General features: G+C 52.2%; 1 long non-coding RNA gene across 2 annotated transcripts; it reads right to left on the reverse strand.

Moving 5' to 3' along the window:
- On the reverse strand, positions 1–9,920 carry LOC141730553 (uncharacterized). Of its 2 annotated transcripts, none has more exons than XR_012582064.1 (4): positions 9,745–9,920; positions 2,849–3,022; positions 1,340–1,433; positions 1–378 (listed from the first exon to the last, which is right to left on the reverse strand). It is a non-coding gene; the product is annotated as an uncharacterized LOC141730553 (long non-coding RNA). The 2 variants fall into 2 exon arrangements; XR_012582063.1 differs by lacking the exon at positions 9,745–9,920 and adding an exon at positions 6,072–6,290.

The raw sequence follows: 9,920 nt of genomic DNA on the forward strand, positions 1-9,920 counted from the left end.
TCCTGTTCTGTGCTCCCAAGGAAAAGTGTTTCCCCTCCAAAACCTCTCCAGTTCTTTGGGATAAATCCTTGTGCAGGCCATGAGGTCCAGGGCACCCAATCCGTGTGCTGGACATGGGTGAAATCCAAGGGAAAAGGGATTTCTGGATCCCGTTTTTCCAAGGGCCCACAAAGGAATCTTTTCTGTTAAACTCTGGGAAACGGCCTTTAATTGATTCCATGTGGTTTCCCCTCCCCTTTTCCCCGATCCCCATGGAAGTGTCCCAGGGTTTGGAAAACCACCTCGCTTCCGCCGCGGTTCCCGGCGCAGGAAAAGCGGCGGAGTCGCGGATCAACGTTGGAGGCTCCGTCGGTTTTCCCATCTGGCAGCCAGGCTGTGCTGTGAAAACGAAGGATATACATATGCAAATATTCCCGGGCTGCTTCCAGGACCCGAGGAATTTTTATGATGTAACCGCAAGAAGAGGTCGGATAATGGCGGCAATGTGGAGCCCCGGAATGCCGCGCGCGGAAACGGAGCGCCGGGAAGCGGAGCCCTGGAACGCTGCTCCAAAGGAACAGGGAGCGGGTTGGACTTTGGAGATCTCAGAGCAGGCTGGGTTGGGAAAAACCACCACAAATCCCCAAAAAAATATTGGTGGGGGAGTGCCAGGCACTGGTGGGGTGCGGCAGTAGCTCATAGATGTCATTGTCTCACCAAAGACATTCCAATGTCCAACCAAGGGCATTCCATTGTCCCACCAGGGACATGCCATTGTCCCACCAGGAATGTTCCACTGCCCCACCAAATCCCACCAGGGACATGTCATTGTCCCTCCAAGGAGATGCCACCATCCCACAAGGGACATGCAATTATTTCACTGGGGACATATCATTGTCCCACCAGGAACATTCCATTGTCCCACCAGGGACGTGCCATCATCCCACCAGGGACATGTCATTGTCCCACCAAGGTTGTGCCATTGTCCCACCAAGTCCGTGCCATTGTCCCCCTCTCCAGAGCCATTCCAAACGCACTTGGATGTGTCCCTGTGTCACCTGCCCTGGGCAGAAGTCACTTCCAACCCCACCTATTCCAGGATTTTGGGATCCCATCCCTCCCAGGAATGAGGGACTGCTCAGCTGAGAGTCACTGGTGTCCCCTGGTCTGGGGGGTGGCACTGCCACCTTCAGCCAGGGACACATGGGGTGACTTCCCACCTCCCCATCCCAATCCAACATTCCCTCTCCAAGCCCTGGAGAAGATTCCCAGCCAGCGCCGTGTCCCCAAAGCCACCTCAGGGGTGACGATGGCATCTCTCCTGCTCTAATTAACGACGAGCCCCTCCCTTAACGAGCACCTTTGGAAATGATGGGAGCGCTTTGCCCGTCACCGACGCTCCGAGAGAGATCTTGGAATGAACAAAATATTCCTGTGATCTTCTCCCTGACAGGCTGGAAGCAAAAATATTTAGTGAGGAACTCCGATATCCTGAATAATTCAGGAGGCTGCAAACCCCTTGATCATCCCGCTGACTCCGGGAACAAAATAGTCGGGATTTGTGCATCCAAAGCGGAGATAAAAACGCCAGGAGAAGAAAGAGGAGAAGAAAGAGGTTGAAAATTAAATAAAAAAAAGCTGATTAAAAACGCAGCCGTGCCGGAAGGAGGCCCGGGGAGCTGCTCCTTGAAGCCACAGGTGTCCCACTATCCTGGTTTTATCCATGGGAATACAGAGGAGGGATCCTGGGGAGCAGCTTCCCTGCCAGTTCTCTGGGATGCAGCAGGAGGTGGAGCTGGAGGGACCCCCAGAGTGGCTGTGCCCAGAACAGGGCTCTGAGGCAGCACCTGCGGTGGTTTGGTGGCATCTGAGGGGACAAGGGACAGGACACAGGGAATGGCTTCCACTGCCAGAGGACAGGGATGGATGGGATATTGGGAATTGGGAATTGTTCTCTGGGATGGGATGGGATGGGATGGGATGGGATGGGATGGGATGGGATGGGATGGGATGGGATGGGATGGGATGGGAAGGGATGGGATGGGATGGGATTTCAGGTCCTTTCCCACCCAAACCATTCCAGGATTTTCTGCGTCCATGATCGTGGGCGCGCACCAGGAACGCGCCAGCAGGCGGCGCCCGAGAGCGCCGAGCCGAACTCGGCCGAGAGGAGACGAGAGGAGCCGAACTCGGCCGAACCCAGACGAGAGGGGCCGAGCTCAGCCGAACTCAGCGGGATGGAGGCTTGGGGAATGAAGGGATGAAGAGTTGGAAGGATGGAAGTTTGGAGGAATGGAAGGATGGGAGGTTGGAAGGATGGAGGGTTGAAGGGACGGAGGATGAAGCAGAGTCAGGGGAGCCACGGCTGCACCTCCCACCTTGCACTGATTCACTTCCACACTGAATCCCTGCGTCCCATCGGGCAGGGAATGCCGGTGCCACCATCCCACAGAGAGCACGGCCCAGCCCAAGCACACACCTTCCCATCCCTATGGCTCAAAGCAGGATGAGCACAGGGATCTTTGCACACCAATCCCTGTCCCTGAGAGCTCCAGCAGCCCTGAAGCCACTGGCACTGCTTTATTTTTAATATTTAATGGGATAAAAGGCTGGAATTGCTTTTAAGCTTAAATTGCTTTCTCCTTTTTATCTTTAAAAAACCACGGCGAGCAGTTTTTGAGGTTATTTTTTTTTTTGGGAAGTTTGTCCTAATGATCCCTGGTAGCCATTAGGTTGAGAATCAGGCACTTTCAAAGGGATCCATTAAATATTTCATTCCTTGCTCCCATTCCTTTGGTTTTGATCTCCATTCCCATTGATTAAAGACACTGACGGCACCATTTTGATTAAATCCTAAATCAAAACTCACCCGAAAAAAACTGCCAGAGCTGACATTTATGGAGTTCAGTAAACTGGGTGGAAGAACAGGAGTGCGAGCTGGAAAAAATCCATAAAATCCCTTTCCAAACAAACATCAGTTGACAGCAAACAGATGGATCCGAGGCTCTTATTCCAAACTGGAAAAATTAAGAGTTGGCAGGTCCTGGGGAAAAAAAAAAAAAAAAAAAGAGAAAAAAAGAAAAAAAAAAGGAGTTACAAAACATCTTAAAGTTTTCCCCTTCATATGCTGGTGTTGCTCTGGGCACGGGTTCAATATTTTCCTAGGCTACTGCACGGTAAAGGGGCTGGATACAGGGAAGCAGCTGGCACGGGAGGCCTTGGGCATCCTGGGGAGATTGATGGGGAGCAGAGCTGGCAAAATCCCAAGGATCCGGCCCCGCTCTCAGCCCAGCCGGGAATGCCCCCAGCCCCACGGCACGGCCCTCTCCAAAGGGGCAGGAAAAGTGTGGAAATGCGGGGATTCTCCTGGGTTTGTGGGCTTACCCCGGGATAATGTGAAGGGAATGTTCTTGGGAAGGTGCAGCCGTGGGAAACTCAGCCTCAGGCTCTGCCGGGTGCCCCGGGAGGGGAATGTGAGGGACACCAGTCCCATCCATCCTGGGACATTCCAGATCCTCTGGGAATGCCATCCCAGACCTTCTCCACACTCCCAGCCAGGAATTCCTTCCCAAAATCCCACCCAAATCCCCCCTTTTCCAATCTGAACCATTCCCATGTCCCTCCATTCCTCATCCCAAATTCCTCCTCCAGCTCTCCTGGAGCCCCTTGGAAGCTGCTCCAAGGTTTCCGTGGGTCCTTCCCTTCTCCAGGATGGAAAATCCCATTTTGCATCAGAAATGCCACCGTTATCCCACGTTTAATGAATCCTAGGGATTCTGGGCTATCCTGAGGGATCCTCACAGACCCAAAGGAAATCCAGGATATTCCACAGCTCTTGAAGGGATATTTTGAAATACGGGATCAAGCAGAGGAGGAAAAACGAGGTTCCTTCCCAAAAGTGACAATATGAGAGCGGCCCCGAGAATTCCAGAGGGACAAAGTGCTGCCTTCCCAGGTGGGAACGGCTCCAATCCTGCCTGGAATCCTCCTGGAGAGCCTCGGAAAAATTCCAGCCCCGAGCCCACCCTGCACTCGAATCCAATTATCCACCCAAGAGCGGAAAATCACAGATGGCTCTGCTGGATTTTCTGAAGGAGCTCTGCTCCAGAGGCATTATCCACGGAGCTGCAACCAGCACGGGCACTCCAAATGGCAGCAGCTGGAAAAACGGGAGCAAAGCGCCCTGCAGGGCTGAAAATCCCGGAGATGAGAGCTCCTGGAATTCCTCCTTGCATGGGAAAGGGAGGGAGCTCAGGGAATCAGCCTTGTCCAGAATATCCTGCTGCTGCCGAGAGCCTGATTGAAACCCCTAGGAAAAATCCAGAGGAAAAAATCCAGAGGAAGAAATCCCAAGGAAAAATCATGAGGGAAAAAAAAACGGAGGAAAAAATCCAAAAATCCCAAGGAAAAATCCAGAGTAAAAATCCAGTGGAAAAAATCCCGAGGAAGAAATCCGGAAGAAGAAAGCCCAAGGAAGAAATCCTGAGGAAAAATCCCAAGGAAGAAATCCTGAGGAAAAATCCCAAGGAAGAAATCCTGAGGAAAAATCACAAGGGAATAAAACCTGAGGAAAAAACCCAGAGGAAAAATCCAGAGGAAGAAATCTCGAGGAAGAAATCCCGAAGAAGAAAGCCCAAGGAAAAAATCCCAATGAAGAAATCCTGAGGAAGAAATCCCAACAAAGAAAGCCCAAGGAAAAATCATGAGGGAAAAAACCTGAGGAAAAAATCCAGAGGAAAAATACTGAGGAAGAAATCTCAAGGAAGAAATCCCGAGGAAGAAATCCTGAGGAAGAAATCCCAATTAAGAAATCCTGAGGAAGAAATCCCAAGGGCTGGCAGGGAATTTTTGGAATTTTGGAGCTCTTTGCTTCCCGGGGTTCCTTCCCTGCTCCAGGAATGGAGGAGAGGTGCTAATCCCGCTCCAGATTCCCACAGAAATCCACAAAATCCCACCCTCCAATTGCTTCACACTGAGGTCATTTGACCCCTTCCCAAGTTTCCTGGAGAAGGAAAACACCGACTCTTATTCCTGCTATAAATAACCCCCAGGCTGCTGGGAAACTTGGAATTCCAGCTTTTGGGACAGCCACGGGGTTGGGTGTTTACAAAGGGAATTCCAGGCTGGATTGGTGGATTGTCACATGCTGCCATCCCTAAAAAATGGCTTTTTGTCCTTTTTCCCCCAGTCCAGCAGCCGGCAGAGGTCGATGTGTAGATCCCAGATGTTGGAAGTGACAGCTCCAGGCGCCTCAGGGTGCTAATCCAGCGGGAAAGCTTTTTCCAGCCGATCTTTCTGGCGCTGGAAAAGGAAGGCTTTTCCCTTTCCTTGTGCCTGTCACTGCTCCCCAGTGTCAGCGGGACAAATTTAGCCCCGGCTCAAATCCCAGGGCACAGATCCAAGCCTGGAGATGCTGCTCTGGCGGCGGGATCAGCGCGGCTCCAGCTGGGAGGGATTGGGATCCACCGGGATTGGGATCCACCGGGATTGGGCGGATTTGGGAGATGGAGGTTTGGATTTTGTGTTGCTTTTCACTCTGCAGGGAGGAGCAAGTTCCTTCCACAGTGAGGGTGGGGAGGCCTTGGTACAGCTTTTCCAAGGAAATCATGGGTGTGCCATCCCTGGAAATGTCCCAAGGGGAAAAATCTGGGAAAGGGAAGAAGGGATAGGAAGGGGAAGGGAAAGGAAGGGGAAAGGAAAGGGAAAGGGAAAGGGAAAGGGAAAGGGAAAGGGAAAGGGAAAGGGAAAGGGAAAGGGAAAGGGAAAGGAAAGGAAAGGAAAGGAAAGGAAAGGAAAGGAAAGGAAAGGAAAGGAAAGGAAAGGAAAGGAAAGGAAAGGAAAGGAAGTGGGAAAAGGGAAAGAAAAAGGAAGAGAAGGAAAGGGGGAAAGGGAAAAGAAGAAAGGGAAAGGGAGAAAACCATCCTGAGTAAGAAACCACTAAAAAATGTCCAACCTCACATGAGCACAACCATCCTCTCCTGAGCGGGATGTTTTATCCTACAATCCATCCCCTTTCCCTCCCTTCTCCCCAGTCCAGGCCATTCCCATCCTGAGCAGGATGTTTTGCTCCACAATCCATCCCCTTTCCCTACCTGCTCCCCAATCCAGGCCGTTCCCTGCGAGCTTTCCCGCTGCTCCATAAATTACCCGCTGACAGCTTTAATTTGTGCAAACGAGGCCCGGGCGCTGCTGGCAGCCCTGCTCTAATAAGGTCAATATATATTCATGGATGTGCCAGGGAACGGGGGAAAAGCGGGAATGCGGCTCCAGAGTGGGAACCAGGGAAAGCTGCGGCTGCTCCTCGGGGCTCTTGGCTCATCAGCCATGCATGGCAGGAGCGGGGCTGGGATTGCACTCCGGAGCTGGCAGGGAGCAGGGAATGCTTTCATGCCCTGCCAATCCCGGGGAGATGATGTTCCCCCAGCGCTGGAGGGGTTGGTTGGTTTCTTCCTGGTTTTTTTTGGGTTTTTTTTATGGATTTTTTCGGGGTTTGTGGTTGACCATTGGAAGGTGAGTTCCTGCTGAGAGAAGCTTCCAGGGGGAGCAGAGCCACTTCCAGAACCTTCCAGGAGAGCTGGAAAGGGGCTTGGGATAAGAGGGATGGAGGGACAGGACACAGGGAATGGCTTCCCACTGCCAGAGGGCAGGGAGAGATGGATATTGGGCAGGAATAGTTCCCAGGGAAGGGATGGAATTCCCAGAAAAGCCGTGCCTGCCCCTGGATCCCTGGAATGTCCAAGGCTGGGATGGTGGCAGGTGGAGCAGCTTTTCCTTTGGAATCTGAGTGGCCACTCCATGGGATGCAGGACAGGGCTGAACCCGCATCCCGGGATCCTGGGAGGAGCAGGGAAAGCCATCCATGGGAACCAGGAGCTTTTCCATCTTGGGATCCCACAGGAATTCTGGTCTCCTGCCAACCCCTTCCCACCCACCTGGGCAAACCGCAGCAGCTGGCCCTGGGATTTTGGGATCTTGAGCTTCCTTCTGGAGCCACATGGATCTGCAGGGACATCCCACGGGCTTGTCCAGCATCCCTGCTCCTTCCTGAAAATCCTTTGGTTTTCCAGGAGCCACTGAGGGGTCTGTGTCTCGCTCAGAGCGCCAGCGCCGTGTCCCCTCCGTGTCCCCTCCATGGTGACATCCCTGAGCATTGCCACATCTCCATCCCGGCCTCCCCGGCTCGGGATCATCCCAAATTCCTTTGTGCCACCTGGGCAGCGCATTCCCAGCTCCCGTGGCTGCTCCTGGGAGCGGATCTTTGGGAAAAGGGCCACGGGAGGAACCGGGGATGTTTGATCAGGCCCGTGTTGACTTTGGGAGCTGCTGAGCAAACACAGAGCGTGGGGAAATCCAACAAACACCGCTCCAGAGGCGCCATAATCGGCTTAAAATCCAAGGATAATTACCCGAGCCCAAAGCTCCGGCACCTGCCAGGCATCGGAATTAGCTGGGGAACACAACCTTGGGAGCTGGGATCCACCCCGGCTCCTGAAACCAGGAATGGAAACAGCCCGAGGAAAAGGAGCTGAGCTCTGGTGCTGCCCCAATCCCGACCCAAATGCACTGAGGAAAAGCTCTTGGAGAGACGGGACGGGATCAAATCCTGGATCAGAGCTCCTGCTCACCCAGAAGGAATGGAAGCCCAATCATCCCTGGATTCCAGCAGGCACTGGGAAAAGCCTGGAATGATTTTCTCTTCCTACCAACAGCTCCAGATCAAATTTGCTGCGTTTTCCTGGGACGTGGCCACTCCCAGGCACATCCCTGATTAACGTAACCAGGGCAGGTGGATCCAGCCAGCATTCCCAGGTTTTTGGGATCAGATCACGAGCGAGGGAGGGTGTCAGGAGCTGCCGGAACGTTCGCAAATTCAAAGTAATGAAACAGCTCCAGGCTGGTGAATTATTAAGGATTTTTCCCAGGTTTCTGATCTTTTATTCCCTTTATTAAATGTGGAAGTCAGGGATCAGGGAGCTGCTTCCCTTCTTCCTGCTTTCCCAAAAGAGGCGGAGAGGAGGGAAAGGCAAATCCCGGGATGGGATGGGATGGGATGGGATGGGATGGGATGGGATGGGATGGGATGGGATGGGATGGGATGGGATGGATGAGCCTGAGCATCCCATGGAGCATTTCCCAGGATTTGGAGGTGCTGGAGGGACACTCAGCTGGATTTTCCCACTGAATTTATTTCTCCAAAGGAGAACCAGTATTTTAAGAATGGAATTCTTTTGGGAAAGGACCTTAAATCTCATCCCATTCCACCCTCTGAGGGACAACTTCCATTAATCCAGGTTGGTCCAACCTGGCCTAGACCACTTCCAGGGGTTGGGAATATAATATTCCAAGCTTAATTATCCTTTAAACAAAACAGGAATGTGACATTTCCACCCCCTGAGTGGTGCCAATCTAGCACCACATTCCCAAAACAAATCCTTCCCTACTTTAAAATTTTGGAGGAAAGCTGGATCCAATTGGAAGCGAAAATTAATGGCAAATCCTTGGAACCACATGAAGAGTTGCTTGGAAAGCGGCTCAACATGGAAACAATCGGAAAAGCCTGGAATATAAATATTTGTCCTTCCTGGTGCCAGAGCAGCAGGAAAAATGAGGAGAGGTTGGCACGGGAGCTTTCCATAAACACCCGCTCCAAAGGCCAGCCTTGGATGCATGGAATTGTTGGTCAATTTTTCCATTTCCTTCATCCAAAGAGAATTAAACATGCGGGAGATGCCAGGAGCTGATGGGTTCAGAGGGAACGTTGCACAACGGGATGGGTGGGAAGCGGGAATTTGTAGGAATACGGCTGGAAAAGGGCAGAGCTCCGGCCTGTGCAGGGTTAAAAATCCAGGCTTGGGAATCTGGGAATCGGCATCCCAGGAACATGGAATGCTCCTGGACTGGAGGACTGGAGCAGGCAGGGATCGGGATCACAATCCTGCTGCTCCCACAGCACTTCCCAGACATCTTTCAAGGAAATTCCAGCATTTCCTTTCATTTCATCCATTTATTCCTTCAATTTGACCCCTTTTCCCCTGTCATTTGAACCCTTTTCCTTCCCTTTCCTCCCTGAAAAAATCGGAAAACAAACAGGCAAATCCCTTCTTCTCAAGGCGTCCTTGTATTCCTTTTTATATTTTCCTGGGTTTTTTTTTTTAATTTTGCCTGGATTTCTATTTTCCTATTCCTGCATTTTAAACTGAAGGGAGACCTTAGGACAGAAGAAGGAAAGATCCATCTTGGAATACTTATGGAATTTTATGGTTAAAAGTGGATTTTAATTTGGATTTGGGATTCCTGCCCCAGTCTGGAGGGTGCTCACAGCATTCCCGTTATCCAGGGGGGATGAAAATGGAATCCAATGGGAACAGGTGCATGGCAGAAGAACTTCCATGGACATGGAGAATCCTGGAATGGCCTGGGTGGGAAGGGACCTTAAATCTCATCCCATCCCATGGGCAGGGACACCTCCCACTATCCCCTCTGCTCCAAGCCCCCTCCAAGCTGGACTTTCCAGGGATCCATCACAGGAAGAACAACACTCCAGAGCAACTCCGGCAATGCCGGGAGACTCCGGCTCCTCCAGAAGCTGCTTTTCCATGGATAACTCCATGCCACTCCTCCTTCAGCACTTGGCTCTGATAGATTCCCATTTTTTTAATGGATTCAAGGTCAGGAACCCCACAATGCAGCCGCCCCCCATTCCAACCCCGAGCGGAGCTTCCCTGGGAGCCGCCCGCTGTCCCCTCCATAAGAACCACTCCGTACCTTGGAAAAGCCCCGGATTCCTCGGATTATTCTGATTTCCAAGAGGCAGCCGAGCCTCCGAGCCCCGCGGCTCTGCAAACAGCGGCTCTTTCCCGGCGCTGTTTGCTCAGCCAATATTGACTCTGCTCCCAACACGGCTCCCATGGAGCCGGCCGTTCCCAGCGGGATCTGAGGAG

This window comes from Zonotrichia albicollis, chromosome 11 (assembly GCF_047830755.1).
Source record: "Zonotrichia albicollis isolate bZonAlb1 chromosome 11, bZonAlb1.hap1, whole genome shotgun sequence".
Taxonomy (NCBI): Eukaryota; Metazoa; Chordata; class Aves; order Passeriformes; family Passerellidae; genus Zonotrichia; species Zonotrichia albicollis.